Source organism: Pelobates fuscus, chromosome 7 (assembly GCF_036172605.1).
Source record: "Pelobates fuscus isolate aPelFus1 chromosome 7, aPelFus1.pri, whole genome shotgun sequence".
Taxonomy (NCBI): domain Eukaryota; kingdom Metazoa; phylum Chordata; class Amphibia; order Anura; family Pelobatidae; genus Pelobates; species Pelobates fuscus.
The window spans coordinates 87808428-87829109 of record NC_086323.1 but is presented as its reverse complement, the minus strand read 5'-3'; positions in this window follow the sequence as shown (position 1 = coordinate 87829109).

Below are 20682 nucleotides of genomic sequence, written 5' to 3'. Positions count from 1 at the left end.
ATAACTGCAGGGAAATGGCTAATAGGTCAGCATGGCAGCTCATGGACCAGCTGGTAGGAAACAGGTCGCAACCCCACGTACAATGGATCTATCAGCGGATGGTGTTTTTTTCCGTATTTGGGATACTTCGTCAACTGGCATCTTCATCGATCGGTCTATTGTCATTTATCGTAGTTGGAAAGTCCATTTAGGATTGCTCTGATAGCTCCCGGAATAGGTACCAGTGAAACAAACAGTGTTGGATTTGTTGACTGAGCGTTGAAACAGCAAATACGAAGCCTCCTGTTATGTTGTAAAATTGTAGATTATGCTAGCTTTAGTGTACCTATAATCTTAATTTTATTAATGACAGGAGGCGAGTATTTCCCACCCATTCTTATCCCTCCCTTGTTTAATTTTAATAGTTTTGATTAATCAGGTACGTATGCAACTCTGCTTGTTGTCTCTGCTAACTGTCACTTGTTTCGTATGTCTGTTTTCATAAGTAAGGTTGGGATATCTACATTGTAGCGGAGAGCCGATCTTGCACAGCTATTCTCCACTAGAGATTCCAGTGAGGCTCAGGAACAAGGTGATGTTAAGTCCACAGGCAAGGTTTCCAGCAGGTAAAGTAATACAGCAGTATCCCCATCGCAATCCCAATAACTGGACGACACACAGTTTCAGGAGTAGTCTGACAAGCTTTATTCCACAGTTCCTTATAAAGCCCTCTCCCATGCAAGGGAGGAGGTTCTATCACTTAAGACATTATCCAATCTCTAAGTAGTAACCTCCCACAGATCTCCTCCCCTCCTCTAGCATCATAATCCCCTTATTGTGTACACAGTTTTCCCCGAGTTTTGGATGTACCCTAAATACTTGGGGTACATCCACAAATCCAACATCCCCAGATAGCTCTATTCTGGGGGACCAACATACTTAAAAATTAGCCCATTCGGATGAATGGTTCGTGAGATATGGGGTTCCAAAGATTTGACCGACCGCATGGGTAAAGTATCCGAAAACAGTTCCATGCATTTTGGCCCTGCGGTCGGTCACAAACAAGGGAATGAAAACAGGCGAATTGCCTGTGTTATAGAGCCTGGAGAGGGTTTGAATGAATTCCCTTGTTTATGGGGCTCTTTCTACCGAACGGCGGGTCATTCGGTAGTTTCCATACGAATTTCTGGAAGTATGGAGGTCTCAGCGGTGTTTGCCTAGTCAAGTGTCCGATTTTAGTTCCAGACACTCGACGGCAAAACACCGCTGTTCGGTAGTTTAAGATGGCCGCCGCCACGTGTTTGTTTCCCGAATGGCGGCCACCCAGAGGACAAAGACCACACTGCACTGATTGCCAATTACCTGTTTGCAACATTGTTGCAAACGGTAATTGGAGGCACACTCATTCCTGGGTGGTCTGGTTGTTCGGTAGTTTCATTCCCTTGTTTTATTTGAATGATTCTACCGAACAACTAGAGGAATACAATTCTTTACATACATTTAACTGTCATTATACCCGGATACCATGCTTTCTATACATGTACATACACATTAAACCAGCCATATGACCAAATACACTTATTCTCATACATGTCGTGGGACAGCCCGGTACCAATCCGCTACACTGCTCCCCCTTGCCCACAAGCCGGCATACACAGTCTGATCCAACACGGATCGGCTTGGGGATGTCCGGGGGCTCACGGATCATTTCTCTAAGTCAGTTTGTCTTGACAACCCGTCAGCATTTCCATTCTGCTTACCCGGCCGGTACTGGATATTAAAGTCAAAAGGCTGTAGCGCCAAACTCCAGCGCAGCAGCCTGGCGTTGTCTCCAGCCACCCGGTTCAGCCAGACTAACGGGTTGTGATCCGTGAGCAAGGAAAAGGGCTGTCCATATAAATAGGGTTGTAGCTTCTTTAGGGCCCACACCACAGCCAGGCATTCCTTTTCGATGGCGGCGTAGCTTACTTCTCGAGGTAACAGTTTGCGACTGATGTAAGCCACTGGATGTTCCCCGCCATCGGCCCCGACTTGACTCAGTACTGCCCCCAATCCAAACATAGAAGCGTCTGTGTGAACAAGAAAACGTTTAGTTGGATTGGGAGCTGCCAAGACAGGGGCATTTATCAGTGCATTTTTCAATTTTTGGAATGCCTGCTCACACTCCGGGGTCCAGTTTACTTGGCGGGGAAGGTTCTTACGGGTCAGGTCAGTGAGGGGTTTGGCCAGGGCGCTATAATTGGGAACAAACTTCCGGTAATACCCTGCTGTCCCTAGAAACGCTAAAACCTGGGTCTTAGTCCTAGGGGTGGGCCACTGGGCTACAGCCTCTACTTTGGCGGGTTCGGGTTTTTGTTTACCGCACCCTACTCTATGTCCCAGGTATTGTACCTCAGCCATGCCGATACTACACTTGGCCGGCTTCAAGGTCAGACCTGCTTCCCTTATCCTATCTAGTACAGCTCCGATGTGAGCTAAGTGTTCCTGCCACGTATTGCTAAAAATAGCAATATCGTCCAGGTAGGCACATGTATAGTCCTGGAATCCATCTAGGAGTCGATCCACCATCCTTTGGAAGGTGGCTGGGGCGTTTTTCATCCCAAATGGCATGACCTTAAACTGGTACAAGCCAAATGGGGTGACAAAGGCCGACTTCGGGATGGCGTCTGGGGCCAGGGGGATTTGCCAATACCCTTTACACAAGTCAATAGTGGTGAGGTATTGGCCCCTGGCCATTCTGTCCAGTAACTCGTCTATCCGGGGCATCGGATAGGCGTCAGATACAGTCTTCTCGTTCAATCTCCTATAGTCCACGCAGAAGCGGGTCGTACCGTCTCGCTTTGGTACGAGGACTACAGGAGATGCCCAAGGACTGTCTGAGGGTTCAATCACCCCCAGTTGGAGCATTTCGTCGATCTCCTTACGCATGTTTGCCCGTACCGCTTCTGGAATGCGGTATGGCGTCTGGCGCATGGGTAGTTGCCCTGGGGTCTCGACCCGGTGAGTTGCCAGAGGCGTGTATCCAGGTACATTAGAGAACGTGTCGCGTTTCTCTTCCAATAGTTGCTGTACCTCGATCCGCTCCTGTGGGCTCAGCCGATCTCCCAGCGTAACCTCCCCTAAATCTCCGGACAGCTGCCCATCCCCCAGCAAATCGGGGAGGGGTAAGCTGTCAAACTCTTCCGTGTTAGGGGCACAGATGGCGGTTACCTCCTCAGTACGCTCGTGGTAGGGCTTCAGCATGTTCACATGGAGCATGCGTCGCCCCCCAGTCCCTGTGCAGGGGCCGATAATATAGGTGGTATCGCATCTTTGCTCCACCACCTTATATGGGCCCTGCCAGGCGGCCTGTAACTTATCATGTCGGACAGGTTTTAAAATTAGTACCTTCTGCCCGACCTGAAAGCTACGGTCCCTGGCTCCCCGATCATACCATGTACGCTGGCGGGTCTGGGCCTCCTGAAGGTTTTCCCGTACCGTCTTGGTCAACGCTTCTAGGCGGTCCCGAAAGGCCAACACATATGGTAGGATGGGAGTGCCATCTGTGCTCCGGTCTCCCTCCCAATGCTCTCTAATAAGATCCAATGGGCCTCGGACCCTCCTTCCAAACAATAATTCAAACGGGGAGAACCCTGTGGATTCCTGCGGCACCTCCCGGTATGCAAATAGGAGGTGCGGCAGGAATCGTTCCCAGTCCTTGTGGGTCTCTGCGAAGGTTCGGAGCATCTGCTTCAAGGTACCATTGAATCGTTCGCAGAGCCCGTTCGTCTGGGGGTGGTAAGGGGCGCTGATAATAGGCTTAATGCCACAGATCCTCCAGAGGTGTTGGGTGAATTCTGCGGTAAACTGGGTACCCTGATCCGAGATAATCTCCCTGGGTAATCCCATCCGGGAGAATATCCGCATGAGGGCATCCGCGACCGTCTCAGCGTGGATGTTGGTCAGAGCCACTGCCTCTGGATACCTGGTGGCATAATCTACGACCGTTAAAATATACCGTTTTCCTGACGGGCTAACTTTATTGAGGGGGCCTATCAGATCCACCGCTATTCGGCTAAAAGGTTCCTCTATTATGGGTAAGGGGTGAAGTTTAGCCTTCCTGCGATCCCCCCTTTTTCCCACTCTCTGGCAGGTATCGCAAGTCGTGCAATATCTGCGTACTTCCTGGCTAATCCCTGGCCAGAAGAAACTCTGGGTTAGTCTGTACCTGGTGCGACTAACCCCTAGATGTCCGGATAGCGGAATATCATGCGCTATCCGGAGTAATTCAGCCCGGTACCGCTGTGGTACCACTAATTGTCTCCTCGCTATCGGGTCTAACCCCGTAATCTGTTTGGTTGTTTCCCTGTATAAAAGTTGTTTATCCCAGATAAACTTCTCTCCCTCCGCCCCGGGGGAACCCGTGCCAACCTTGTCCCTATACACCTGAAGCGTGGGGTCTGTTGCGACTTCAGCTACAAATTCATTAGGTGGAGCCCAGGGGACACATTCTAGAGGGGGGGTAGGGTTGCTTACCTGGACCTCCGGCAGTGTGTTGTGGTCCTGGGTGCGGGCCTGTTGTCGGGTGACTACAGGGTTGACCTCTCCTGTGGTGGGTGACTGGGGCTCAAAAGCAGAAGTGAGCCTCCCCAGATCGTTCCCCAATAAAACCTCCGCCGGTAAATGTGGCATCAACCCCACCTCCACTTCCCCTGCCCCCGCTCCCCAATGTAAATGTACCCTTGCTGTAGGTAGCCGGTACACTGCTCCCCCAGCTACCCGGACGGCAACAGTTTTGTTCAGTTTTGCCTGATCTGAAATCAGGTGGCTCTGTACCAAAGTGATGGTGGCTCCCGAATCTCGTAATCCCCGGACTGCTGTACCATTCAGATATACCGTCTGTCGATGGTGCCGTAGATTATCCACATTGGCCTGGACCGGATCTGCCTCGTGCAGTACCTCCCATTGTTCCACAGTAGTAATGGGGACTGCGGAACCATATGGGGTGGTGACTAGGTCCTGGTAGTGGTGGGCTGCGGCCGCCCTGGGTGGAGGTGGGCCTGGACGAATCCTGGTGGAACGGTCCCGTAGCTGTGGGCATTCCCTTTTATAATGTCCCCACTTCTGGCAGTGATGACAGGGGCCAGCGGTGGGTTGTCGGAACCGGGGCTGTGCAGCGGGTGGTGGAGGTGGTGGTAGCGGTCTCGGTGGAGCTGGGGTGTAGTTGTTTCCCCCAAATGTTTTAAAGGTTGCTTTTGGAGCTGCAGGTTTTTGTGACCTGCGTGCATCCAGGTAGTCATCCGCTTTCCTAGCCGCCTCGGTAAGGGAAGTAGGGTTTCTGTCCCTTACCCATTCCTGGACCTCATTGGTTACTCCCTCATAGAACTGCTCCATCAGCAACATTTGTATTACATCCTCCATAGAACGTGCCTTGCTAGCTTGCACCCACCCGAGCGCTGCCCCCTGTAATCGGCATGCCCACTCTGCGTGCGAGTCCTTCTCTGTTTTCTTTAGATCCCGGAACCTCCGCCGGTATGCCTCGGGTGTTATAGCATACCTGGCGAGTATAATTTCTTTCACTTTACTGTAATTCCTTATTTCGTCATTAGGTACAGTCCGATATGCCTCTGCTGCCCTCCCGGTTAACCTTCCGGCCAAAATAGGTACCCAGTCCTCTGCGTTAATTTTATGCAGTGCACACAGTCTTTCAAAGTCTTGCAGGAAAGCGTCTATATCTTCCTCTGCCTCCACATATGTTTTAAAAGCCTGGTATGGTATTTTAGGCTTACCTTCCTGTGGCACATTAATTGCAGAGCTTTGTTCTGGTGCCTGTGTCTTTAGGATGAATTCTTGTACCTCGGCCATTGTCCTGGTAACAATTTCTGTTGGGGGGTTTTCCCCATAAAAGGATAGCCTGAACTGAACCTGCCTCTGGAATTCCGATCCTTGTGGTGTTCCTCCCGGCTCCCTCTGTGCCGGAACTGAATCGCCCTCCATTCTGTACTCTGCCATGAGTTCTGTAACAAGTACTGCTTTCTTCTTATTGCTGGCTTGTATACCCCTTGCCTCTAGGAGGTCCTTTAGCGTGGAGCGTTTTAGCGCAGAAAAATCAATCTCCATCCGTACTCCATTTACGCTTGTTCCTCTGTGAGTTTGGATCCCACCGCTGCCACCAATGTAGCGGAGAGCCGATCTTGCACAGCTATTCTCCACTAGAGATTCCAGTGAGGCTCAGGAACAAGGTGATGTTAAGTCCACAGGCAAGGTTTCCAGCAGGTAAAGTAATACAGCAGTATCCCCATCGCAATCCCAATAACTGGACGACACACAGTTTCAGGAGTAGTCTGACAAGCTTTATTCCACAGTTCCTTATAAAGCCCTCTCCCATGCAAGGGAGGAGGTTCTATCACTTAAGACATTATCCAATCTCTAAGTAGTAACCTCCCACAGATCTCCTCCCCTCCTCTAGCATCATAATCCCCTTATTGTGTACACAGTTTTCCCCGAGTTTTGGATGTACCCTAAATACTTGGGGTACATCCACAAATCCAACATCCCCAGATAGCTCTATTCTGGGGGACCAACATACTTAAAAATTAGCCCATTCGGATGAATGGTTCGTGAGATATGGGGTTCCAAAGATTTGACCGACCGCATGGGTAAAGTATCCGAAAACAGTTCCATGCATTTTGGCCCTGCGGTCGGTCACAAACAAGGGAATGAAAACAGGCGAATTGCCTGTGTTATAGAGCCTGGAGAGGGTTTGAATGAATTCCCTTGTTTATGGGGCTCTTTCTACCGAACGGCGGGTCATTCGGTAGTTTCCATACGAATTTCTGGAAGTATGGAGGTCTCAGCGGTGTTTGCCTAGTCAAGTGTCCGATTTTAGTTCCAGACACTCGACGGCAAAACACCGCTGTTCGGTAGTTTAAGATGGCCGCCGCCACGTGTTTGTTTCCCGAATGGCGGCCACCCAGAGGACAAAGACCACACTGCACTGATTGCCAATTACCTGTTTGCAACATTGTTGCAAACGGTAATTGGAGGCACACTCATTCCTGGGTGGTCTGGTTGTTCGGTAGTTTCATTCCCTTGTTTTATTTGAATGATTCTACCGAACAACTAGAGGAATACAATTCTTTACATACATTTAACTGTCATTATACCCGGATACCATGCTTTCTATACATGTACATACACATTAAACCAGCCATATGACCAAATACACTTATTCTCATACATGTCGTGGGACAGCCCGGTACCAATCCGCTACATACATATTAAGGTAATTTTGGTTACTACATTGGGTACCTACATGTTTATTCAGAGTACATTTCATTGGATAATCAACATGTTCGATTCTGTTTTTCTCTGGTTTCAGTTTACAGTCCATCAACGTTATCTGATTTGGCCGCTCTTCTCGGATGGTGGACATTGGATGATGGTCTTCATTGTATCTAGGACTTTGTTTCTTCCCCATTATGTTCTCTACCTTTTATTCTGTTTTTGTCGCAGCTTGAAAGAGGAAATGATGCATGGGGAGGGGAGTTTTATAGTAACTATGGTATTTAAAGGCAACCAGAAACGCTTTACGGGAATTCTCATTGGTCCCCGTTCCAGCCTCATTTGCACAGTTCGTGAAGCAGAGTCCATAAGTGCTTATTAATGTATTCTAAAGTCCAATCACAGGCAGTTTAAACCATCATAAACACTTTACCCTCAGAGTTTAGAACCAGTATTATAAAAAGAAGTAAAAATCGCAATTATATTAACTTCTGTTAAAATCACAATCTTTTAACAACATTTTAGGATATAAATAAAAAATAAAGTATTCATGCAAAATGTACCTTTCAAAAAATCGAAAACATAATCAATTCACCTCAAATAGATTATTCCCATGAATATTATACTTTTTAAGTGCCTTCTTTGCGTCTAAAAAAAGATCTTAGGGGCGTAGTCTGGCGCTGGACAGAGATGGCTGCCTAACTTTATGGCTCCGTCCCTAGATGCCCTAAAAACGCGATAATCCGCACCAAATGACTTCCATGGGCCGCACTAAACGCACCCAAATGACACCCTCGACCCCTAGAACACAAGGGGGACGCCCCTCAACATCCATCAGGGGTTACCTCCAGATACCGGCAATCTTGGCGGCAAGCCTCGAGGCCACAAACATGGCACCGGCTTCTCCCGGCTCAACTGCATCGGAGGCGGAATCCATGTCGGCACACGAAACCCTGCCACCCCCGACTCCTGACTGGTACGCACTATTTGCATCTCTACCCAAAAAGGCCGATTTTCAACAATTAGTCGAGGAGGTGAAGGGCACATTGCATGCCGAAATATCCTCGATACGCACATCTCTGACATCACTTGAAACCCGTGTCAGTGCTTTGTAAGAGAGAAGACCCCAGGTGAATGGCCCAGACCCAGCTATCATCGGACACCAAGCAACACAGATCACAGACATGAGAATGCACATCGAAGACCTTGATAACAGAAGCCGCAGAAATAACATCCAGGTGCGGGGTCTAAAAGAAATTTCAGAACAAGAAAACCTCTGAGCACTACTTACCCGCCTTTTCAACAAGCTGCTGGGAAGACCGCCAGAGGCCCGAGTGGCGATGGATAGAGCGCACAGAGCTCTGCGCCCGCGCCCACCACCTGACGCCCCGCCACGAGATGTAATCTGCAAGATCCAGGATTTCCAATTGAAATCGGAAATCATGCTGAGAGCACGAGCGGAGAGGTCCTGGCGGTTTGAAGGTCAACAAGTAGAACTGTTCAACGACCTGTCACACCTTACACTGCAAACACGAGGAGTACTGCGCCCAGTCACGATGGCGCTGCAACAAGAACGGATCCGCTACAGTTGGTTGTTCCCGTTTGCTCCCTTAGCCCGCAGGGGGAACATGGAGGCCACCATCCACATTCCGGAGGACGTTCCAACCTTCCTGAAAGCTCTAGGGCTTCCGAACGTGCAGGTCCAGGACTGGTTAACCTGCCTGCTGAATAAACGACGCACGGGCCAGCCGGTGAGCCGCAGACATCCAACAGAAGGGGAGAGCGGAGCGGACTTCTCCTCATTCCCACAGGCCGGCCCGGAAGAAAAGCTGACAGAACGCGGGCAGCCTACTGGTAAAGGGACTACGACCTGCTCACGAACTCTCATATGGCATGGACATTGGGACGATACACTAGACATAGACACAAGTAGCAGCACACACCTCCACCTAGACATCCCAAGCTACATGCTCAAGAATGCACCACACACACCTTTCTTGTTCCATGCTCTCTATCACTGCCTCTTCCCTTCTCTACCCTGCTCTGTGACTCTCCTCTCGCCTTCAATGCCTCGCTGGGGCTCTTTCCTCACCTTCCCTGAGAGGGGGGACATGGGCCTGCACTCTACATGCATGGGGCGGGATGGTGGGGGACGCGGGCGGGGGGGCGGGGGGATGGGGGATGGGAATGTAATGCTATGTTGTGCTTTACTGCTGGGGGGGATCGGGAGGGGGAGGGGGTGTTCAATTGCCATCACGTATCACCCAAGGGACTACACACAGAAAGGGGAACATGGCTGCACTACACCACTTCAACAATGGAACTGAACTGATCTGTGACACATAGGACTCCCAGGGCGTGGCGCTCCCCCCCCCCCTTCCCCTTTCTCAAAATATATATTTTTTTTTTTTACTTCTCCCTTCTCCTTCCCATGGAAACAAAGGCATTCCAGGCATTCTTCAGAGATGCACGCTGCCACAAACTCTCCTGGGTACCCAGGATAGCACACTCACACCAATGCCCAGAGAGGCCAGAAGCGGGATTAAGACACCTCACCAGACACTTCAACACAGGCTGCCAGGTGGACTCTAACTCAGACACTACAGGCCCACAAACTCGCAACACACAACCAAAAGCCAGGACGGTGTCCTACGACCTACATTGCCCACACATGGAGACTCATAACAAGAAAGTACACAAAGGGAGACTAATAGGGGTATAGAGGTGCACGCATGATAATGATGGCGAGAGCCACCCCGTTGTAGATGGACTGGCACAGACGGAATTAGCCACACTACCGACCCATGGAATATCTAAGTAGCCAGAGATCTGACACACTGGAAAACATTTTCCTTCTTTACCACTTCTAAGTTTAGAATACCTCTGACCTACCTCTAACGAACTCAAGGGCATCGGGAACGGTTAACCACTTTGGACCCTACAACAAACCGGACACTGCCGTGGAACTGAAGCCTGGGGGAGCGAGGGGTTAAACCCCTAACCACCTACGGGCTCAGAGGCACATTGCTCCTACTCGGGTCGCCAAGGGACGACCAACCAGTCTGCCACCCCTCACCCTAAAAAAAAAAAACGGGGAGGGGGAGAGAGGGACGGAGAGAGAAAAAGGGGGAATCCTGGCCCACTAGTCTCCTTCCCTTCCCGCACCTCCCCTTCCTTTTGGCATCCCCTCTTTCTCCCCCCACCTGTTGCCGCCTGGTGGCTTGGCCGGAGTCCCAGCTCATTCACCTGATGCCGCCGCGCCGCACCCCTTGCCCCATTGGAGGGAAGGACCCTGGAGGGGGTTGGTGCTCTACACAATAAAGACGAGGGGACTTAACTTTCCACAAAAAAGAGCCGGCGCGCTAAGGGAACTGAGTGCGCTGAAAGTATCTGTCAACTTTTTTCAGGAAACCCCCTTCCTCGCCACCCAGGCCCCAAGATTCTCTAATAAATACTATCAAATGGGATTCTTTGCAAATAACCCCACATCCAAAACCAGCGGCGATTCTATTTTCCACGGAAGTTCCCTTTCGGAAAGAGGCGGAGCAAAAGGACAGACAAGGTAGATATCTCTTTCTAAGGGGTACGATACACCAAGCAAAATATACCTTCGCAAACATATACCTACCAAACAAAGGTCAGAAACTTTCCTAAAAACCACACTAGAAGCCCTAGAAAAGTTCAGAGAGGGCACAATAGTGCTGGGGGCGACTTAAACGTCCCAATGGACCCGAAGATAGACACATCTTCCGGAACAACGACACTCCCAGATCAAATAATTCGAGGTACCAAAGCCCTGCTCCATGAGCACTTACTCATGGACTGCTGGCGCACCCTAAACCACAATATTAGAGACTACACCTACTACTTGACGGCACACAAATCCTATTCTCGACTGGACTACTTATTCCTGCAACAGCGAACACCTCCTCTTAGCATGAATAGCCCCAGTGACGTGGTTGGACCATGCACAGGTGATCATATCCATCAAACACCCGAGACCCACCCAAAAGCAATGGATCTGGAGATTGAATGAAGCGCTACTCGAACACCCGACAATTCACGCAGATATCCTCGAGAATCTGGAACGATTCTACCTCTGACTCCAACCCTTCCACAGAATCCCATAAATGCACGATCAAACACGGAGCACACCAAAAAAAGCTCCGCACACAGGAGATCTCGGATCTCATAGCCCACATGGCAGAAATGGAATCGGAACATAAAGCTACACTAGACGACGACACATACAAAAAATTGACTGCAGCCAGAGCGAAACTACAATCAAGACTCACGGCCAAAATTCAATTCCAATTTAAGTTCGCAAGAAAATCGTTCTACGAATATGGCAACAAATGTGGCAAAATGCTCGCTAGAGCCTTGCGCGCCAAAAGACAGCAAAGCTTTGTACAAGCCATTAACCTCGGGAGTGAGTGCTATCGGACCCCCAAGACGATTGCAGAGGCCTTCCGGGCGTACTACGCAGCACTCAATCAGTTACCACCCAGCGGAGGACGGACTGGTGGAGAAGCCCTGACCCTGCAGGAAAGACGCCTGGGATACGTGACCCGCCACACCAACTCCAAACTGAGCGCAGAGGCGAGGGAGGCTCTCGAAGAGCCCATCACTATGGAGGAGCTGCACAGGGCGGTGAAGCTGGCCAAGACGGGGAAGAGCCCGGGCCGGATGGATACACCGCTCAATACTATCGGAAATACGTGCAAGTTCTGGCGCCACACCTAGTGGTGGCCCTCAACTCAATCAGAACGGGTGGTGAACTGGAACCAAACATGCTCATGGCACATGTGGTGGTGCTGCCAAAGGAGGGGAAGGACATGACGGAGTGCACCAGCTACAGACCGATCTCCATGTTGAACGCCGACCTGAAACTCTTCACGAAGATCCTAGCCCTCCGCATCCAGCCCTACTTACCGGGGCTGATACACCCGGACCAGGTGGAATTCGTGCGGGACTGTGAGGCCCGTGACAACACGGTGAAGGTGATCAACTTGATACACGCGGCCCAACAACAAGCATCCCCGTCACTGCTGATATCGACGGACGTGAAAAAGGCGACAGGGTGGATTGGTCCTTCCTCATGATGACACTAGGACAGGTGGGCTTCGGACCCCACATGATGTCTTGGATCTGGGCCGTCTACCGCAAACTGGCGGCGCGAGTACTGGTAAATGGAATCCTGTCCCAACCATTCGACATACGAAATGGGACTCGCCAGGGGTGCCCCCTGTCGCCTCTGCTCTTTGTTATTAGCCTGGAACCATTTATCAACGCAATATGAGAAAACAGTGCTGGGAATAAGAGGGGCTTGGGGAGAAAACAAAATCTCTGCATGCGCCGATGATCTTCTCTTCACAGTCACAAATCCACAGACATCTTTACGAGAGATTATGAAAGAATTCGAAACATATTACCTCCTCTCTAACCTGAAAATAAACTACAGGAAATCAGAAATTCTCAACATAGTATGCAATCCACACACAGTGCAGAAGATCCGTACTGCATTCCCCTTCCACTGGTGCAAGGAGGCCCTAGGGTACCTAGGAGTGTGGATACCGACAAAGCTGACTGAGCTGTTTCGGATCAACTTTGCACCTCTCCTGGGAAGAATTCAAAAGGACCTCCAACAATGGTCACTCCTACACATCACATGGCTAGGAAGGATAAATATCCTGAAAATGAATGCCCTACCCAGGCTCTTGTACTTCCTTCAAACACTGCCAATAGACATACCCAAGGAGTTCCTGGCCAAGGCACGCAGATCGTTTGCCCAGTATGTGTGGAACGGAAAGCAAGCACGCCTGAACCATGGGATCCTAACCCAATTGAAGCTGAGGGGGGGGACTGGGTCTGCCGGACCTGACTAAATAGCGCCACGCAGTGCATCTACAGAGGATCATGGAGTGGACCCACGCCACCCCGGGGAAGCGCTAAGTGGCGATAGAGGACAGTTTCTCCGAGAACCCTCTGGCAATGTTGCCGTGGGTGCCGAAGGGGGTGGGGGGGATGGTGCCATGGGACCACCCGACCATCAAAGCTATGATGTCCACCTGGAGAACATTGGCACGGAGGGGGAATTTGGCGCCGGAAGTGTCCCCCTTGCACCCTATCGCAGGAAACCCTCTATTTCAGCCGGCAGCCTCGCCGCAGTTCCTGACAGCCCTGGGCTTGCCGAGGCAGTGCAGACTAAAACACATAAGCACAGAAGAGGGACCGATGCCCCTTGCAGAACTACCCGCCCCAGACCCCTCGATTTTCATGAACCAGTTCAGATACCACCAACTGGCGAGATATGCCAAACCTAGAATCGGCAAACAGGCAACTGACGGCGTACGAAACACTGTGCGACCAAGACGCCCTACCGGCACATTGCATCTCCATACTGGCCCTACCGGCACATTGCATCTCCATACTGTACCAAATGATTCTCCCAGACAGACAAGGTAATCAACTACCATACTACACTAGATATTGGGAGAGAGACTTGGGATTCTCCCTGAAGGAAGACCAATGGCTAAACGTATTCGTGAACGTACACAAATCTTCGATCAGCACAAAATATCAGGAATCAGGGTACAAATTGCTAACTCATTGGTACAGGACCCCCGAGGAGCTCTCCGCCACAGGCTGCCAGTGCGACCCGGAATGCTGGGAGGGAGCTCGGCACGCAATTCCACATATGGTGGAAATGCCAAAACATTAAGCCCTTCTGGGAACAGGTCCACAGAGCTATCACCAAGATAACGGAAACTGACATCGAACTCACGCCTGAGGCATATCTCCTGCATGTCACATCAATGCCACCCACACGATACAAAAAAACGGTGCTCCCACACCTGATTAACGCAGCACGCAGCCTAATACCCAATCACTAGAAAAAGAAAACAATCCCCTCCGTCAGGGATTGGATCCGAAGGATGGAAGACATACGAGAGATTGAGGAGCTTATCCTTGTGGAGGCAGACAAAGCCCAACGATACCATCAGACCTGCTACCACTGGACGAGGTGGTTGGCGGAGGCGGATGGGACCGGGGGAAGGGGGCCCTCAGGATCGGCCCCGGGGTGGCACAGACAGAGCGCTCGCTCACCTCCCTCGCCTCTCCCCGGTGTTTCCTCCCTCTCCCTGCTCTCCCCCCCCCCTGTCAACTCACGGGGGAACCGAGTGGCCGGACCAGGGGATGAAATGGGTGACACCCCGACATAGTACATAAGAGACTAACCCAGGGATGACGTACAAACCCGCAAACTAAACGACTGTAACCAGTAGTCAACTCCTGACTACACAACGACCCGCATCTCACACCCATTGATGGGACCAGGGGGAGAGTGGGGGGAGGGGACGGGCGACATAGCCTCCCGGGGGGGGGGCGAACGGATAGAAGGAGGCTGGGACACTCAGCAGACCGAGGTTCAGAAGCACCCGAAACATATTGCCCTTGACAAGGCAAACGTGAGAAAAACAGGGGGCCTTGCCCATCCCCATTTAGAGTGGAACCACAGAGAAGATGACCGGCACTCACAATGACACACCCAGTTAGAGTGAGGAACTAGTTATACATTAGAATTCGGTTTCGGTTACAGTTTACACCGATGTTTACGAATAAAGAGACAAGGTAAATTACCATACGAAAGGCAACGCTATACACATACATCTATCAATAAAGGCTAAGCCTGAAGCTTCCCTATGCACAGCAACGAGAGGGAAAATACAACCCACTCTACCAAGGCAAATGAAATGTTGTATTTGAAACTTGTAATAAGATGTGAGACATATGATTTGTTCCGTTGACTGTTGTGTAACACTACATGCATTTCACAATAAAATGCTTTAATAACTAAAAAAAAATCTTAATCCATATTTTTATCTTATTTTTTTTGCATAAATTCTGTATTTTTATTTATTTATATCCTAATATGTTGTTAAAGGATTGTGATTTTAACAGAAGTTAATATAATTGCGACTTTTACCTACCGTATATACTCGAGTATAAGCCAAGTTTTTCAGCACATTTTTTGTGCTGAAAAACCCCAACTCGGCTTATACTCGAGTCTATGTCTGTATTATGGCAATTTACATTGCCATAATACAGACTGGGGGCTGGCAGCGAGCGCTTACCTCTCCTGCAGCTCCTGTCAGCTCCCTTCTCCTCCACGCCAGTCCGTTCAGCACCTCTGTCAGCTCCCAGTGTAAGTCTCGCGAGAGCCGCGGGGTCATAGTGCGGCTCTCGCGAGACTTACAGTGTAAGCTGACAGAGGAGCTGCACGGACCGGCGCGGAGGAGAAGGGAGCTGACAGGAGCTGCAGGAGAGGTAAGTGCTCTCTGACAGCCCCCCTCCCCCTCCCACTGAACTGCCAATGCCACTGGACCACCAGGGAGTGAGAGCCCCCCTCCCTGCAATGTATCAAGCAGGGAGGGCGGACGAAAAAAATAATAATAATAATAAAATAAAATATTACAAATAATAATATAAAAAAATAAATAAAAAATAATAATAATAAAAAAAATTAATAAAACAAAAAAAATTACAATTATTATAATTAAAAAATAATAATAAAAATGCCCACCCCCCACCAAGGCTCTGCATCACACTCTGCATCACACACACACTGCACTCATACACACACACACTGCATTCACACACACACTGCACTCATACACACTGCACCCATACACACTGCACTCATACACACTGCACTCATACACACACTGCACTCATACACACACTGCACTCATACACACACACTGCATTCATATACACACACACTGCATTCATACACACACACTGCATTCATTATATACACACACTGTAAATCAAAATTCAATTAATATAATTTTTTTTAGGATCTAATTTTATTTAGAAATTTACCAGTAGCTGCTGCATTACCCACCCTAGTCTTATACTTGAGTCAATAAGTTTTCCCAATTTTTGGGGGTAAAATTAGGGGCCTCGGCTTATATTCGGGTCGGCTTATACTCGAGTATATACAGTATTTTTTTTTATAATACTGGTTTGTTCTAAACTCTGAGGGTAAAGTGTTTATAATTGGTTTCACTGAGTGGACTTTATGGGATGACAGTCCGGGGATATCTTGCATCCTGGTCTGAAAGTATTTGCGGGTTGGTGCTCAATGAGTCCCCATTTCTGGAGCAAGCCCAGGCCTTCAAACGGCATTTTCAGAGCCTTGATGCCCCTTCGAGGGTCACAAGGAGCTTTGTAGGGAATCCCCATCGATAGCGTATCATGTTGTTCCTTAGTATTTTAATCACCGGTTGGAACAGTTTATGTCTCTGCAGTGTGGCTGTAGACAGGTCGCCAAATATCTTGACTGAGGAGTAGTCCTCTGGTGGTTGAGATCTATTCCTGTTTGCTTGAAGTACGATCTCATTAATGTGAAAGTAAAGTGCCCTTATGAGCTCGTCTCGTGGCACTCTGTCCGGTAGGTTGCGGGGTCTAGGGACTCTGTGGACTCAGTCCACCAGAAGCATGTCTGCTGGTATCTCCGGGGCGAAGCAGGCAAATCCACTGGAGGGACGGTTTCCGGGATCCCCCTAAGACGGAGGTTATTCCTGCATGCCCGGTGCTCCACATCCATAAGTTTTGCCTCCATGGTTTCCAGTTTTTGTTCAAGGGCTTGCACATAGTTACAGTTATATAGCTGAAAAAGAGACTTGCGTCCATCAAATTCAGCCTTCCTCACATATGTTTTTGCTGTTGATCCAAAAGAAGGCAAAAAACCCAGTATGAAACGCTTCCAATTTTGCAACAAACTAGAAAAAAAATCCTTCTTGACCCAAAATAACAGTCAGATGTCTCCTTAGATGAAGCAGCTTTTACCCCACTAATTAAAAAATTATATCCCTGTATGTTGTGTTTTTGCAAGTATTTATCCAATTGCTGTTTAAACATCTGTATGGACTCTGAAAAAATGACCTTTTCAGGCAGAGAATTCCATATGCTTATTGCTCTTACTGTAAAAAAAAATAAATGTCTTTGCCTTAGATGAAATCTCCTTTCTTCCAGCTTAAATGTGTGACCCTGTGTCCTATGTATAGCCCTGTTTATGAATAGATTTCCAAATAATGGTTTGTACTGGCCCTGAATATATTTGTATAATGTTATCATATCCCCTCTGAGGCGCCGTTTTTCCAAACTAAAGAGATTTCAATTTTTTAACCTTTCTTCGTAACTAAAATGCTCCATTCTTTTTTATCGATTTTGTAGCTCGTCTCTGCACTTTTTCTAGTGTTATGATATCCTTCTTTAGAACAGGTGCCCAAAATTGCACAGCATATTCAAGGTGTGGTCTTAAGAGGCAAAATTATATTTTCATTCCGAGAATTTATGCCCCTATTTATATATGACAAAACCTTACTGGCCTTAGCAACTGCAGATTGAAATTAAATATTATTGCCTAATTTGCTGTCTATAACAATTCCCAAATCTTTCTTGTGTGTGGTTATCCCTAATTCACTACCATTTAGGGTGTAATTTGCTTGTGCAATGGTCAGCCATGTCATTACGGGCAGTGGCGAATTCATTCCAGTTTAGATTCCACATGGCTAGTATGCCCTTCCAGGTCTTGGATGAAGATGCCCCAAATGAAGTGAGTGTGAGGTAGCAAGTTTGTTTAGTAACCGAGCTACTGAATTCCTTGATTGAACTTGGAAGATGTTTACACATCTTGCAGCGCCCACATTTAAAAAAAAAAACATTAGGTTTAGGGAAGAAAGTTGAATTGTGTTTGTCAATGGGTGGTAAGAGGCTGGGTGCTAAATAAGATTTCAAATTCCTGGCTTTATTACAAATGACTTTTGGTCTGGGTGGTAAAATTTGCTTTAAAACATCATCTTGCAATAAGACTGGCCAACATTTATTAAGGGCTTTTTTTTTATTAATTTGGATTTGCTATTGAATAGTGTATTAAAAGACAAACTAAAATCTAATTTACTATATCTGTTGGATCTGTTTACCCAGGTCTCGGGTTTCTTTCTACATTGTTGTACAAGGTCCCTGGTATCAGTCAACAGGCCTTTGGGATAGTGCCTATTAATAATCTTCTTTCTAAAAACTCAGTTTGGGATTCAAAATCCTCCTCCCTGGCACAATTACGACTAATGTGCATAAACTGACCTTTAGGTATATTTGTTATCCACTGATAATAATAACTTTTAAAATCAATGTAACTATTCATGTAAGGTTTAAAAAAAAGTCCTATAACAAATTTGGTCATGTTCAATAAAAAAATGAATGTCCAAAAAATTTATATTACTGATTTGGATATCCGGGGTACATTTTAGACCCTGATCATTACTAAATAGATTAGAAACTGAGATAATTCAGATTGTGGACCATCCCAAATTATAATAACATCATCTATAAAGAAATTTCAGAGCACCAGGTTTGACATCCAGCTATGCTCGGCCAAAATCTGATAATTTTCCCACATGGCCATAAAAAGATTGCAAACCTGGTGCCCATGGCATTACCACATATCTGAAGATAAAAGATCTTCAAATAAAAAATATTATTAGGAAGAATAAAATTAATGCAATCCCCAAAAAATTATATTTTGTTTTTCATCCATATTTTCATTTTGTTCTAGTACCTTCCTAATAGCCAACAAACCTTTTTGGTGGTCAATGGCAATGTACAATGACGACACGTCGACCGTAACCCAGACATAACTGCTTTTCCATTGTATATCCTTAATAATACTAAGAATATGCCCTGTGACTTTTATATAAGATCTAGTTTTGGGTACATATTTTTGTAAAAAATAGTCAACATATTCGTACAAATTAGCTGTTAGGCTACCAATGAGACTTACAATTGGTCTGCCTGGTGGTTTTATTAAGGATTTATGGACTTTGGGTAAATAATAAAATGTGTCCATGGTGAGGATTAAATACAAATTAAAATTCACTTGAACCTAAAATATCCTTTAGTGGTGTATTCTACAGTGGGGTCATTAGGTAATAAGCGATACATGGAGTTTCTTTATTCCAGGAGAAATTTGGTGCATATTTCCAGTGCTGATCGTCGAAAGATGAGCTTACTTAAAAACTCTCGTGCCGGAGCAAGAATCTATGCATCCATCTTGCTAGGTGATTAGCCACACTCCCTGAGACAAGATTTTTCTAAATTAAACAGATTTAAGTATGTGGACCTTTCTTGAAAACTACAATCTTTCATTCTTTTTATTAATTTTGTGGTCCACCACTGCAATTTTTCTAGTGCCATATTACCCTTCTTTAGAAAAGGTGGCAACAATTGCACACATATTCAAGGTGTGGTCTTACCATTGATTTCTAAAGGCAAAGTTATATTTTCATCCTGAGAATGCCCCTTTGTATGCATTACAATATCTTAATGGCCTTGGCAACTGTTGATTGACAATACACATTGTTACCTAGTTTGTTATCTAGCCAATAATGTGCAATATTGCACCGTAAATTGAACTTTAATCACACAGATGAGGCTCCTGCTGTGTCTAGCAGGCTAATAACAGAGGATATGATACAAAATTCTAAATCAATCAGGCTGTGCAATAAAAAGATTTCAAACATTACATCTCTCTTTACAGGAAGTGTTAAGGAATGCTCTGTAAATCTTATAGACGGGAAGTGCGGCTAAAGCCGCATGAACAAATTGGTTTAAATAATAAATGGCAGATAACTGAGCATGGAGGCTGCAGGAACATGATCTATATACCAAAACTACTTTATAAAACTAAAGTTGTGTTGGTGCCTATAGTGTCCCTTTTATAGAAACACTAATGCTGGTTGATAGTGGTAGACATAGTAATTGCTAGGGAGAACTGATATTTTTACCATGGGAGACATCTGAACAGATAATATTTAACTGGCATAACAACAATCCCACCTGCCTTGTGTGCACTTTTTGTTACTATATTATCCCTCTTTTTCAGACCTCTTAATATTGTATTCTCTCTCTTTTTGTTAGATTATATTTAGTTGTTTTGTTTTCTATTTCATTTAAAAATTTATAATCATTTTAGAAAAAAGATTCAATCTGACTATCTTTATCAAATGGACAGAAAGTAGACCTTGGCAGACCAATTGTAAGTGGCATTGGTAGCCTAACGGCTAATTTGTACGAATATGTTGACTATTTTTTACAAAACTATGTACTCAAAACTAGATCTTATATAAAAGTCACTGTTGTGGGATTGTATATTTTATGTATATTTTCCTGTAACTGAGTTATAGTTTTCTTACTCAATTATCTCTCAGACACCGAGGCTGTTGGGAGGAAAACCCTGTAATATTGTGTTGGAAACCCCATGCTAGGGGTCAGTGCATAAAATACGTGTGTGGCCAAAATAAAATCAGTTGACTCCCAGAACTATGTCTTGTCTAGTTACTGGGGGAATGGATGCTTGAGTGTTTAACGGTTCCA